This window comes from Rhopalosiphum maidis, chromosome 1 (genome assembly GCF_003676215.2).
Source record: "Rhopalosiphum maidis isolate BTI-1 chromosome 1, ASM367621v3, whole genome shotgun sequence".
NCBI classification, from domain to species: Eukaryota; Metazoa; Arthropoda; class Insecta; order Hemiptera; family Aphididae; genus Rhopalosiphum; species Rhopalosiphum maidis.
This window is the reverse complement of record NC_040877.1, coordinates 73305893-73322426: the sequence shown is the minus strand read 5'-3', so window position 1 is coordinate 73322426 and position 16534 is coordinate 73305893. Positions and strand designations below refer to the sequence as shown.

The following is a 16534-nucleotide window of genomic DNA, read 5'->3' as shown; positions in this document are numbered from 1 at the left end:
CTTGAGTTTTTACTGTGCAAAATAATTATTATAGCGAAATACAATTCAACTATATTATTTTGGAGAAAAAAAACGCACACCGACCATGCATAATACTTTTACTGCAAAACATTAAAGTTTTGGTGCTTAGGTAATCGTGTGTAACGGAAGGTAGATGAGAATATAATAATATTATTGTAAAGATAATTAAAACTAATTGGGTGAGAATATTTTTGTTGAACTCGCAACAAGTGTCGGCTACACACGGAATCGCATAATAGGAATTGTTTCATGACGCGATTTATAATTTTACTGTTTTATAATTCAAAAGTTGTACTTAAAAATAATTAACATCCGCGTGGTTGACATTTAATATTACGACGTAACGTTATAAAATGTCAGTCTTTGCCGTAGATCATGTGCAGACGGCGATGGTACCTGCATGTTACAACTATGCAATACAACACACTGTTGGCTGTGTAGAATAAAACAGATTTAATACAAAAAAAAAACATATCGACGTCTTACGATACATTTGATAAGTGTGCATAATCGTGATGAGGTTTATGCTTAGAAATTTGATATTTTATGCGATGATAAAGACGATCAATAAACGTAAATTTAAGGTGACTTGTCGTGATCTCGTCTTTTGTGGAAATAAGAATAGTATTATTCAGTTTCTATCGTAATATTGATTATTAAGTTAATATTGTTTACACGAGTTGACTAGGGACTTGCCCAATACGCCTCTTGGCGGGGGAGGGACGAAATTGCAGAACGGTCGACAGTACGAATTTAGAACAGTCGGAAAAAAAACCAAACAAATGTCGAGATAATAGTAGTAATAATAGCTGTTCGATCTTTTTTTGTGTACTAACTTGTTTTAAAAATCGTGCGGCATCATCTTCAGCTGAGCAATTGTATGATAATTATTGACTGGACGTTACACGATCACGTCGTCTACGTAGCGACGCTGGTAACGGTGTTTTTTTATACATAATTTTTTTTCCAACAAAACCATATCTTTAGTATACGGGACCACATGTTATTACTGTATACGTATTATATATAGTAATATATCGAAATATAAGGGCCGAAATAGGGTCATGTAGCACACGATTGTATATTATTATAAATATTATATTGCTCAACTTAACCGTTTTACTTTTAATCCGATTTTGCATCAAGGTTTTTGGCGGCGCTCAACGTGTAATTTTGCGGCTTTTCCGCCAACAGCGTATAATTTGAATAATATCAATCAAGGTCCAATTCTGGCAGATTCGAGTGGCTCGGGAGAAATTACATAAAATAAAAAACTCCATAAATTGTACGAGTCCCCGATAACGGTAAAAACTATGACGACGGCGTGGTACCGACTACCCATATTACTTTATACATGATATCATGTAGGAAGTTTGTTCGTGAAGTATTAATCAGCATCCGCGAATGGAATATCGACAAGACGACGATAGATTTCGTCTGCCGTGATATGCATAATATTTTAGTAGTAACAATAATATGGAGCTTTTCAGATATTTTATGTACTATTATAATGTAACCTACGTCCGACTGTTCAAGACTTCAAAAAGTATTTATGATTTTTATTTTATTCTATCGATTTTTATTGCGATATCCTTTGATATTTCGATAGATAGTTTTAAATATTATAGCGAACTTGTGCGTATTTCAAAGTAACAAAAATACGAAAAAGTATGAAAAATACAATATTTTGATATTTGATTCACTGCATTATAAAACGATTTTTTTAGTATAATAATATACAAATATACTGTATGACGGTAAGACTATAAATAGAAAAATACTAGAAAAATCAGAGCCTTCGACAGTGATATAATATTTTAATATTTATAAACATTATGGTAAATAACGAAAAATTAAAAATTACGTAATTTACCGATGACTATAACATATTGGTAATTAGAGATTTTATTTTTAATATTTATCGGTCAACTACGATTTTTACCAATTAAATTGATAAATATTGTGTTTTTCATTGCTTCACTACTGCTTTCAAATTGACCATAGTATTGCGTTATTGCTGTCTCGAAAAAAGTATAATCATCAACACAAATCATCGATACATCATCAATAACCGCCATATTATTTGTACAGACTGCAGTGGTTCGTTGTACATTTTCGGCGATCAACATAAACATCTCTTCGTGTAAATATTAAATATTGAAGTTTACGATATTCACCGGTAAATTACACATAATTGTTATTTTTCGTCATTTACCTCAACGCGGTATACTATATCATAGTATATATACATATAGATGGTTGATACATATATATATATATATATAGCACCTATAGCGCCATAGTCCAGCGATTCCGATGCATTATATACGGCGCTGGTCGGTCGAGGTCTCCCGATTTTCACCAGAGGAGTTTCATCAGATAACGCGGAACGTGAAATATATATTTTTTTCTTTTTCTTCTATATACCTGTATAATATTTGTTTAGTTTTTACTAATCTTTTCTGACTCGAATCGGCAGTGCAGTACAATAAAGTCATATTATTGTTGTACGTGTCACACAGGCGACGGACGATAACGATCCGGCCAGAATTTCTAATTTCACAACGGACAAATAAAGTGATGCACATACATGTCGTTATAATTATATATCTTTACACACAATACTTACGGCGTACCTTACCCGCGTACGGTTTTTTTTTTTTTTTTTTTTGTGACTACACGACGCGCACATTACGGTTACGCGCTCCTGCCCCGGCTGCACCGCGCACGAATATTCGTGCGCGTCACACGTCGAGATGAACGTCGGCGATACACATTTATCGTACGATGCTTAATGATATGACGCACACACGCACGTCTCGGACAACCGTAATATTTTTCAGACGCGCGTCAAGTATCGCACAGCTCACCCGACGGCGTGGTGTGACACGCCGCGGTGTGGAGTTTCGCGTACAAATAATTTTAACCGTACTGGAGACGAAGTATTGTCTAAGTATTAAAAAAAAAAAACAACAACTCCATACTAGTGGCTAGCTATATTAAAATATTTTGGATACCATTGAATTAAGTCCAGGCTACTTTAAGGTATTTGAAATCGGTATAAACTAGTGTAAGTGTATCTTTTATTTTTATTTAGTAATTATCCTCTGTAATAATATAATGTAATATTTGAAAGTTGTAACGAATGCGAACATGAACATTTTGATAAAAAAGCGCTTACTAGAGAAAATTTTACCAACTGCGATAAAATGAAAGCTGTGTTTATCTTGATCAGTTGTAAACAGCGTAAAGTTTTTAAGAATTATAAAATATTAAGTCCTAATATCTATATCTGTTGTACATTTTATAGAAATGAACAAAATAAAAAACCATGAAGTATATACGGCCCGCAGTATAAATATAAGTTTCAAATGAAGCCCGCAAGTTGAGGCAAGGTTAGGCACGTCTGCCGTAAATGAACAAACACGTTTTTTAAGAAATTACTCGAACGGTTTCCACCGCGGTGTCTTACAAACAGCGTTTGTATAGACTGAAGGGACTCAACTCCGACATCCCAAATAATGTATTCATACAAATAAAATCGATTCAATATCAACAATTTTCCATTTTAGTATTGGCTGATTAGATGTCGCTGACATCTAATCTTTTTCGTTAGGACCGCGTACATATAAAATGTAAATTTTTGATCGATTTTGTACGCAAAATATTAGCGAAGACAGGTAGTTTCGTTCATAGTTCAGTATCAAAATATCTATCGCAGTGGAAAATAATATCATTGTTTAGTGTTCCACGCGTACGTATACGGTCGAACGGTAGCCAAGCTCGGGTATGTATACTTTCTCCGCATTTAATAATAATGTAAATACTATTATTGGTATGAGTGCGAACACGAATCACTTATCGAACTGTTTTATCACTTCTTTCTTTATTATTTTCTATTTTATTATTGTATTATTGTATACAAACGTTATCGTTCGATGGGAGGAATACATACGGTAGACGGGGACGGTGTATAACATCTACCGTACAAAGTAAACTGCCTATATTAATATGTTCTTTTCAAAACCGTTCAACCAACGCAATATAATTGTATCTAATACCTATTAATTATTATTATTATTATTACACACATAGAGTATTTGACGTTTAGACGCTTCAATATACGTATAGTAACATAACGCTCTGCGTGTATAACTGTCAGTTTTTGGCCGTACTAATGTCATAATAGTATTATAATCGTACGTAATGCACGTGGTATTGTATATCATAATAATGCAGTTCATAAAACATATTGTATCATATTATTATTACGCCGATGAACGGTCTACAAAGCACTCGACGAATGCGGTGACGTATTGAAATGGCGATTTTAATTAAAATAATCTAGGAACGATATCGGTAGACGTCTCACCGCATTCGAAACACACCGCTAGGTGTGATGAAATCAAAGAAAACCCTTACTTTCAGAGTAGACGCCCACTCGCAAAACACGAATCGGCTAACCGCAGCAATTATTGCGTTCGATCGTTAAATGTTATTTTCTTTTTTCAGACGTTTCGTACGCTATACGAGTATATAGATATACGCGTAATGAATTGTTTGCGTTTGTGTCGTAAAAACTTTAAGAGTAGATAATATTTATTGTGAATACGTAAAGAATTTGACGGATAGTATCTTGATTAATAATCGGTCACGCAAATGTCAAAGTTCCTACTTCATTCTACTCGACATTAAAATAAAGAATGTTAAATAACTATTTGATATTTTGAATGAAACAATGGTGACCACACGTAAAAACAAATGTTTATGCCTGTACAATAAATCGGAAAAAATATTACGGCTCAGTCACAAAGACACAAATCGGTATAAAAAGCTGCAATAATGACTACCTACGCACGACAGATCAGACAGTTTTAACTTTCAACCCACGAACCGTGAACATTTAATTATTTTTGATACTCGAGCTATTGTGTTACGATCCCATAAAACACAAAAGAATTTGTTGGTATTGTACTACCGCTAAAAACTTACTTACGCTAATTTACTTAATATACAATAAAATATTTAGTACAATGTATTAATAGTAAACAAGCTGTCCATACTTGCGCCATTTAATTACTTCCGTATGTTAATACTTGAAAAATTAGCACAATAATAAATAGAAGTACACATCTATAACTATAATACATATTAATATATTAACCATATATTTAACACGATGCATGCAAAAAAAATGTTCTTAAAATTTTTTTAAATATTCCAAATACATGGAATTACATTTTTAAGACACATCCAAAATATATTTTAAATATAAAAATATTAAAATAAAATAGGTACCTTATACGTACAATACTTGTGTTTTCATTGTTTATTAAAAATGCCTTTGTAAGTATGCAGTTTAAAAACTGAGGCATTTATAAAACATTTATTAAAATTAGACTTTTTCATTAAATATTTCAAAATACATTTGGTTATTCAGTAAAATGAGTATTAGAATTAACACAGATATTACTTAAAAATGAGTGTTTATAACTTACAAAAAACCTTTAAACGATTTAGCTTTAACCTTTAAATTAATTTTTAACGCCGTTTTTGAATTTTCTAAATTTAACAAACATTTATTTTATTGTAAACTAGGTAGTAGGTATAAATTATGTTAGACATAATATATAAAGTTACACAAGTATAAATAACACATAATATGTTTTCTCTATTTGAAACTTCTATTGAGTTACATTTCAAATTAAGTATTTTGATCGTGAGTAAAGAAATTGAAAGTGTTTACTTCTATAAAGAATTTTCAATTTTATAATAAAACCGATAGGTAAAATAGTTGCACTAATATTTTGAATTAAATATATGATAATTACTCTAATAGTGATTAATGATTATTTTTAAATTTAATAATATTAATATGAAAATAAAATCTCGAAAAAATCGATTTCTACCAAACAGTATATTATTCTATGTAAAGATTATATTTTGTGACTTATGCACTGATAAATTGATAAATTTATTTATTTTTTTTTTTGGGGGGGGGGCTATGTGACTAGATCAGAAATAGTAAATACATAATAAAAGAGTAAAATATATTTGATTTCAGTACAGATACTTCAAGAAATATTTTTTTCGTTGTATTCAAAATACATAGATGATAGTACTTAAAAAGTATTTGAATAGTTTATTACTCAATAGTAGCTTACAAATACTAGTGATTCTCTAAATAATAAAATACAATGTTAATTATTCAAAATACATTTTGTATAATAATATTAAAAACATATCAAATTATTATCATTTTACAGTTCAAATGAATAGATAAGTGTACCTATATTATATATCTATTATTTATTGACGTAACATTATCGAACTACTATTCCCGAAGGCGATGACATTTATGGCGATTTCGTGTATTATTGTTTTCAATGAAATTACAGTTATGAATGAATAATAAATAGCAAATAGAAATACATTGCGTTTACAGTCAGTATGATATTATCATGTTGCCCCTATAGCACGTAAACTGTTGTTGAGTAAGCTCGCCTAACCTAATCTAACCGATTCATAACCCGCGGCCCCCGAACTTCGCCATATTATTATACAGTACGCATTGCGTCACAAGGAACTTAATGTGCCGTATTCCAACGGATAAGAGACAAACGTATATAATAAAACAGAAACGTACATATGAATAAATTAATCGTTTATTATTATAAAATATTTTTTGAACTCGATCACCGCCAAGTCGTTCACCCGAAATATTGTATAGGTATAGGTACTTGAAATTAACCTCGGTTGTCCTCAGGTGACCGTAACCGCCGTTTCGTCGGTAGTCCATCCATCCGTCACAAACACACACACACACACACACACACCAAATACGTCACAAATTAATCATATGACCGTTGGCACGCGATTCGTATTATAATGTTCTATTATAGTTGCGCCCTACCCACAGAGTCTCGAGAGATTTAAACGACTGACCGGGGGACCACATCGACTTTGGTGCTTATCAGTTGTGTCTTGCAACGCGAAACATAAATAAATAAATAAAAGCGGTTAAACCGGTGAGGTAGTACACACTACAGTGTTGTATAGTAAGTTTATGCGCACGAGGTCGAGGACGGGGATCGTTGACCTTCGATGGGTATAAAGTTACGCTGACAACACCCACCAGAGAAAATCCGATGCCAATTTATGATAAGTACGTAGATATTTGCATGTTGTCTACTGCATGTTCAACACGACACTGAAATCGACGAACGTTGGTCGTGCCAACGAGTTGAGCCAAACACGTTTAAATAACTCGTCCAAAAAAATGTATATAAATCGAATTAAAATAATATTATGTTGTACACCGATGAATTAATGATGATTTATGAGGCAGATCCACTGGATAAGTTAACGACCTGGTCGTCGAGAATATAAATCCCTATTTAATTTTGGTTTTTTAATACTTTTTTTTATAAGTTTAACAAAAATGAAGAAGAATTTCAGTAAATAACAAACACAAAAAGCAGTATAGAAAGTGTTTTATTCTTTTAATCGACGATTTCCAAAAATATATTTAAAATAAAATGGTTAGTCAATTTCACTGGCGATAACCACACAGTTTCAATATTCAGCGTTGGAACGTGTCATTTGCATCGACTATATTTTCAATTATATAAATGAAAACCCAAATACTGTTGAAAATATATACTATAATATTAGAATCATATATTGTATTATGTCACATAAAAATCTGTGCAATTTTACTGATCAATAAAGCACTATTATCCATATGGTGATAATGACATTCAATTATACTATAAAAAGGTCAATTTTATTTTATTTTTATCAAACGGATGAACTAATCAGCAAATTTATTTTACATTAAAGTTCAGGTGGTAAAATGTTTATTTTATGAATATGAATGCAATTATAATTACCATAAATAAAAGCTATTTTTACAGATAAAATTACAGGAAAATAACCTGGAGAAACTATTATGTATAGATGTATTATTCAAGTATAACATAGTATTTAATATCATATTATGCAATGACTATGATATTAATAATTGTTAAACATTTCTAAATTTGTTAAATATATTCATTTTTGCAGTAAGACATAAAATGAAAATTGAAAAAAATGAGTATATTCATGCTCGATACTAGTTTACACCACAAAGAATTACAAATAGTTTCAAACCTTATATGATGGTTATTAATAATAATTTTATAACAATATTGAAATATTTTGTAGTATTTCAATAATCATTCGTATTTTATGTTTAATTTTGTTAAAACCGAAATTTGTATTTGCCTTAATAGTATTATTGAAAATACTTTTTAATTAATTTTATTGACACAATTAAAATGAAAATTTGGATACTTATACTTTATTTTAGTTTAAATAGAATTTAATAATTTGTATCAAATATAATAACATAGTATAGTATATTGTGTGAAGATGTATCATTATATTATTGTAATGCGCATATTTTATTAATGTGTATGTGTTATATTGTTATATAATTGTTAATTATAAGTATCAGTGTGACTATTTGGTCTACTTCTAAAATATTTAAAATTATATTATTACTTAATATTTACTATTCAAAAATTTGGTTTAATATCGTTGGTTAAACAGTACATTATTAAAAACAAAATTAAAATTATGTTTTTTACTCCTATAGTCTTATGTACTAAAAATTACTGTGGAATCATTAAACATTAAATGAATGCTTAGGTACCGTGTAAAAAGTATTATATAGGAAATATAAGACTACTAACAGCTAGTAGTAGGCAATTTTAATGTGTGCTAATAAAGTGTATTAATTAAATAAAGTTAGATAATTTCCGTCGGCACTATATAATTAATTGTGTATATTATTATTATTATTATTGTTCACAGCCGGGAAATATGCAAAAAACCTCGATCTTTATCAAAATCCATATAACATAATCGATCGAAATAGTGTTAAACACACAATATGTGTGCAATGATTGAAATTAACATATTATATAGCATACTCCGATTCTGTTGTTTAAAAGATAATTAAGTGATAAATAAATCGAAACACAATAAAATAGTATATCATTCGGCCAAAACGCCGATTAATTATTTGCCAACCATTTAAATGTGTCACCAACGCATGATTCCTTAATGTTTACCATTGTAGCGGAAAACAATAAGCATCAGTATCGACAACATTTTCATCTATACCTATAATATCATATGCATATTTGAATAAAATTATTCAACGTAACGGGTTTTACCGTATTCAAAACACTGCAATATATAGGTTACTATAAATTATTCCATCCTGTTCTCAATTTGAACTCGTCATTTCGCTTATTAATTCCCACATATTTTTATTTTTTTTCTATCGTTCCTAAATAATAATTAGTTCATTATTATCATCATATAAACATCGTAATATTGATGGTTGCCCAAAGCTCGGATAACATTATCGCACCTATAAATTATAATACTATAAACGTTTATTTCTCGTAAGCAAATTTAATGTTTTATACTCTTCGTATGGTAAATTTAACGGTAAAATAATACTTGATTTTGCCTTTATTTTGATATTATGTATTGCACGTGTAAATAACTCAAATCGAAAAAAATTAACATGTATACAGGTGTCCCATGGAGATCTGTCAAATTAAATAATTAAATAACTTGTTCTAATCAATATTTTAAAAAAAATTCTTTTAAATATAATTCATAGACACTACGCTACATTTTCTATACTAAAAATAAAAATACTTAAAAATAGCCAATTTTATTGTATATCTGATTTTTAGAATGTAGATAGTAAAAACATTTATTTAAGTCAAGTGGTTGATTTTTTACAATTTTGTAAAATATCAATACTCTCGTTAAGTAAATTACGATCGTTTATGTTAGAAATATTATAATTAAAAAAAATATTTTAAATAAACATATTTAAATAAGTACATGTTAAAATCTAATTATTTTTTTATTGTATTACATAAACTAGATCGTAATTTACTTAACGAGATATATAATATATTATATTATATCTTTATGTTCAGTAAATAAAAATGTATACTAAAAATGTAACGCAAGTATCTATGAATTATATTTTAAAAGATTTTTTTTAAAACTATTGATGAGATTAAAAGTTATTTTATTTGTTAAATCTCCTTGGAAACACTTGTATATTGGAAATTTTAAATTGTAAAATATTATTTATTATATCCAAGTCAAATTGAAATTTCTAATTTTATTGTTTCTTAGTTCATAAAAACTGTCTAATGAGAAAAACACGAATTGAATAAATTAAATCTATAATATTTTGTAATGATATATTTCGTTCATACACAATGAATAGTTTATTAATCCACAGATAAAAGTTCTGCAAAAATAATTATTTTTTTTTCATAAAATCATTTTAGCCTTATACAGTTATATTTGAATTAGGATTATTTTTAAAAGCTTTATCGAAAAAAGATAACATGATAAAATGTAATGTTTTTATTTTATTATATTTATTATCTAACTTAAACTCTCACTACCTATCTAATGTTGAAATGATTATCAAATTCTATAAAGGATTTAATGTTATATCTACGTGTACTTCGCTTTCGATTTCTGTGTACCCAAGACCAAGACGCAAAGTAAGTGCATACCATTAACAGTACCTATATATAACATATCTAGCTATAATATCATATTAATAAAACTCTAACAGATGTTTTTTAATGACCGTTGAAATCAAAACTAAATTTGTAAGAACTTTAACCGTCTTAAATAATTTAACGGGGGGGAGGGGGTAAAATGTTGATAATCCATCGCGCAATGCACCTGTTGTAAAATTAATATCCGCGTCAATCTAACATAAATATCGAGCGAGCGATCGAGACGAGAGTTGTGCTAAATGTTTATTTTTCTATGATATTATTATGTAAGCAAAACGAGCAGATACGAAAAAAAAAAATAATAATAATATCAAATCACACAATTAAAAAACTAACAAGCGATAAAACGTTCAAATAATAATCAAGTGATTTTTCAAGTTAAAAAAAAAAATATGACATGTACTTGCTCACGTGTTGTACGTCTATGTATCGTGTTATCCAGCAGCAGTTTCGTGGAGCCGACCAACGACAGTTGAACACATTTCACCCGAACCGGCGAGTTACTACTGAGGACCCGAACGGCGCCGTTCCACAACAGCCACCGGAGATGGAAGCGGTGGTGACGACAGAAAGAGAGAGAGACGCAATGGTACATTAAAGTGTGCAAATATAAGAACAAAAAAAAAAAAAATAAATAATGGGCGGTCATTTCCGTTTAATTTTTCATTATCACGTATTCGTGTTTATCATGCTATCGTGTATATTATTAATATTATTACGTGTTTATTTATCTTATATGTCTGTAAAATGTTTAATGGACGTACGTGTGGGTGCATTGTTTTTGATATTTGGGAAATATTAATTTTATTGAAGATCGAATTTTTCCAAATTATCCGCAAAATAAAAACTGTACGAGTGCAATACAACTCTGGTTTTTCAAATAGCTGTTGTCTGTCGGTAATGGCATTGTTGTAGACGAATACAGAGGTGAAGATCAATCATCGTCGAAGGGGTTTGTTTGTGTTTATTGTTGTACTAGGGCTGTTCGCAAAGGATTGGTTAAATATCATTTTCAGTTTCGTGTGAAAAGTAAGCAGTTGGCTTTGAACTATAATATATTATGCACGTAAATCGATTTGCTGTTTTTTTTAAGTTTAAATAAGATCACATATTATTTTTATCAATTATAATATGGTTGACATTAAACGATTTGAGAGGGTAACTTCTTCATATTAACTCCTATCAATGTGCATATATCAGAGCTCTAGCATTCTCCAAAGTGTCATCATACATTGGTGCCCACCTCGTCATTGGGTATTTGGTTGAATTGAGTAATTTTACGGTCGTCGTAACTGTTACTTTAATATTTAATTAGATTTGCATTCTTTTTATTACCAGCAGGCCATAATATTAAAATACATAAATATTTTTCTTTTTTTTTTCAAAAGCAATTCATGTGCCTAAATTCACAAATCATATTTAATGATTCATAATTAAATCAAACCAAATCGTTATGAGTGTTATGACCAATAAAGTATAGGATAGCGGTGAGAATAATAATGATTTGAATTATTCATTTAGGTTAGACATTTTTTTTTCTTTATAATATAAAGTATTCATCACAAAGACTATTAATCCTAAAAAATTAACATTCGATTTGAATTGGAAATGGGCTCGTTGTTTGTTCTAAAAAAGAATAATACTGTTTGATATATTTTAGGTACAAATTATACCCACAATAATCCATATAAATTAACAATATTATTAAAACTATTGAATAAAACACTATCTATATGTATACCTCAAGACTATTTTATTTTAATGTGACGGTAGACTTAAATTAGTAACGCTATAGAATCAAGGCGTTACACACTTTTATGGACTGAAGGATATTATTATAGCCATAATGCAGACATTTTAGTATTATTTATATTTTAGGTCATACTATATTATTTTGTATTAAAAATGACAGTATCAATAAGAATTAATATAGCTTACCTTGGATGCGCCACAAACGCCTCCTCCACGCACTCTTGTATGTTTTAATGATCATTACTGCACTCATCATGACGAACACTATATGCGATGTTCTCCGATCTCTCTATCCATCTGTAGTTTGGTCATCCCTCAATCACAATATTCTTAATCCACTTCTCTTGGAGATTTTTTTGATTACATATATAACCTCCTCGATTAACGTATCAGCCTATTATAATCTATTTATTCTCCGATACAATCTATCCTGGTTGAAGTATTACGTGATATTGCCTACTTCAAGGTTAACTCATCTTTAGTAGATCCAAAACTCACTTTTTCCCTTCTGAGATTTTTTCGTTTAAATGTATTTCTATATACATATATATATTTTTTTACAATTTCCTGTCAGTAAACTGTATTTAATTTAGTTTACATATAACAATAAGTAATAAGTGCTTACTTTTATTTATATAGCATTGAATATACCCCCCCCCCATAACAGTAATTATTTGAATTTTTCACAGCGACCAAGACAAGTAAATATACTAAAAATAACATGAACCAATTTTTTAAATTAAATATAATTCATTTCTTGCCTTAAAAATCAATAGCTTAGCTTAGCAATAATTTAATATTCATTGTAAATATTAGTTGTGATATTAGAAATGTTGTTATCATAATATAATAAAAATAAAAAATGTAGCATCTGCTAATATTGTAAAATAGATAATATCTATCTAGATAATTATAAAATGATATGTAAATATCCGTAAAAGATTTTTTTTATCGAAAATAGTTATAACCTATCAATTTTATTTATACATTTTTTGTTTTTTCTTAAATCAATAATAATTAATAAGTTCATTCCTAAAACTTGCTATACTGTTTAATGGCTCTATTTATTGATAAGATATAAATATTAAATTAGTTGATGCAGATAAAATATTTTTAGTTACATAATATGTTGTAAAATTCAACGAAATTTTTTTATTTCTGTACTTTGTATCGTGCTCATCGTTACAAGAAAATTCATACAAAATATTATTATAATAAACATTGTAAAACTACCCTGGTATTAAATCATATTGTCCACAGTTATTTACAGAGATTAAAACAATTATGTCCTTGTAAATATGTATATAGATGAAAAGGTAAAAATAATTACTTATAAAATTATCTCTTAAAATCTAATTTTATATAAAATTAGATTTTAAGATTATCAAAATTTCCAAGTTCAATAAAAATATGTATAATTACATAAATGTTGAAAGTTTGAACATACGAATATAAAATAAATTATTTTAATTCTAAAATATTAGTAGATACCTATGATACCTTGCAATAATATAATCTATAAGGTCCTATTAAATATTATGTTAATAAAACTCAACCAAGTTATATGATTATTATAAGAAAAATCGTAAATATGAATAATCTCATATAAAATTCATTACCTGTCAATATTTTGTGAATGATGGAGTTATTTTAATAAATTTAAATATTCAATATAAATTAAACAGCTCTATAATTATAATTTGTACGTTACCTCATATGTCTTGTTAAACCTTATTAAAACTTAATTTTGACTTTTAAATAGTTAAAATTTGAAAACGAAACATAAGGCATTGATACATATTAATCAATTGAAAAAAAAGAAATTCAGTTTATTATTTACACAATGTGGTTAGTATGTTGAAGCACGTATTTTAATAATAAATAATACCCGTTAGAATTTTAACATAACCTTTCTATATTATATATATCTTTTTTTAAAGTTAAAACATTTTTCTCAAAATTGATTGATGTTTCTTAGTATGAATTAATTATAATTTATTATCTTCTAGGCTATAAGTAGTATAATTCCTAAAACAAAAGGCAAAAAAACAAAACAAAATAAAACTCATTTTGAAAAAAAAATACTGTGCAATGTTAAAAACAACAAGAAAGTTAAGCACCAAATCACGAATTTCATAAATACGTAACATTATAAATATTATTTTAAATATATTTTTATATATATAATAATAGAAAATCATACATGTATGTTCCAATCACTATATTTCGTCACTCTGTGACGTTTAATTTTTTTTAATGAAATTTAAATGACTATTTTCTCTTAACAGTCTTAACTTTTTATAATAACTTAATTAAAATTGTATTCGTAAAATGAATATTCTGTTTGAAATAACATATAATAACATATTTTAAAAATAACTATTGTTCTTGATATAATATTTATAATTTTATCTTTTGTCATGCGTAATCAAGTAGTTGTATAACTTTTAATGTAATTTATTTGCATATTTAAGAAAAATATAATATTAAACATTCAAAAATAGGTTAAACACACAATATTAAGAACAAACGAAATTATGTACTGGTAATACGTTTTTTTTAAATAGTTGTATTGATGATAAATACGGAAGAATCTACTTTACAGGAACGTACACGATCGGTGGTCAATACAACGACTGATGATGAATCATCAATATTTAGCAGCAAGTCGATAGAATATTGAAGTGTTTTGGAGAATATATTTCCCCTTACAAGAGAGTACTTAAACACCATATGTCCATACATTACGATTTTATGTGGGAAATATCATAATATTCACAGTATTATGTACACATTATTAAACAAGATTAAAGTTTATAAGTAATAATATATTGTTAATGCTCTTTCGCTCTTTCGCGTTGACTAAACAAATATTTTCTATACTTAAGTATGGCTTCTATTTAGTTCACAATAAAATAAATGTGCTTCGACTAGTTTTCATAATAATATCGTGTAGTGTACGGTAAAACGTGTGCTATAAATCTTGAAAAAAATAAACCAGATTGAAAAATATATAAAAATTTATAGTATACAAAATAGTATATTATATGTGTGTACATATTATGTAAGCTATTTAATCAATGATAATTTATTGATTTATCGATTTAACTATGATTTATATAAAAATATATTATATCCGATAAATAATAACTACAGTGTGAAAAATCGAATTTACTAATAAAAATACAGTTTTTAAACTTTCTACATTATAATAATATTTGAACGATCGACTGACAAAGTATATTTTGAGGGAACAGTCTGTTATTGAATAACACTTACGTAGAACGAAATGATAATATTATGAATTTATGAGAACGTGTTCAAATACTTCAAACTTAAAATTTGAAACTCTAGTAATTTACTTATTCAGTTATGCGTTATGCTAATACAAAATCTATACTGAATCGTTTCGATTATAATTATTACTGTTATGTAATGAAATCAAATAATCTGTACTTTCGTAAAATTTGTGTTTTCGCAATTCAATGTTTTTTTGCGGTGTTTTAATTTTCAGTTGCCTTAGGAATATTTAAAAAATAAAAAGGAAAAAAAGTGTGCTCGTAATAAGGACCTCACACGTATCTATGTAATAATATTATTAGCGTATATAAATGTTTATAGGAATATAAGATTATATAATAGTATGAATGTAACCAAAATATTTAGTATTTTAATTAAATTACGTTTCGTGGAAATACTGATAAATAAACAAAATAAAAAAAACTATATCACGATCACCAGTGGTAAAATAATATTCCAGTGAAAATATAAATTGTGACGTTGTGTTAAAAAAACTTAAAAGACCTTGAGCCTAGTTATTTGAGTATAATATACATAGAAGTACCAGATTCGATTGATCTCTGTAACCGTGCTGCTTAAGTGGTGAAAATCCACGGCAATTAAAACGCAAACTTAGTGCATTTCGTACACGGTTAACAATACTTATGTCCAGTTTTTTTGGGCAAGAACCAACAAATTAAAAAACCCTTCCATGAAGGTTGAACGCTTAGCTATAAATATATATACTTATAAGCTATACGCAAGAAAACTTTGTTACCGTACGGCTTGATACAAAAAAAAAAAAAAAAACGTGGATTAAATAAATATTCTGTTTGATGGTTTAAAACGATCAAACTATGCTGAAA

General features: G+C 28.2%; 1 protein-coding gene across 4 annotated transcripts in view; it reads right to left on the bottom strand.

The window, feature by feature from the left end:
* The window catches only part of LOC113560331 (glucose dehydrogenase [FAD, quinone]), a 41896-nt gene extending 30745 nt beyond the window's left edge, over positions 1-11151 (bottom strand). Inside the window, exon 1 of one of the 4 annotated variants that reach the window (XM_026966128.1) lies at positions 11041-11151. The gene's annotated coding sequence lies outside the window, so the exon portion shown is untranslated. The remainder of the gene's footprint in view (positions 1-11040) is intronic. The other 3 variants (XM_026966133.1, XM_026966130.1, XM_026966136.1) reach the window with 3 other exon arrangements.
* Positions 11152-16534: the final 5383 nt, after the last annotated feature.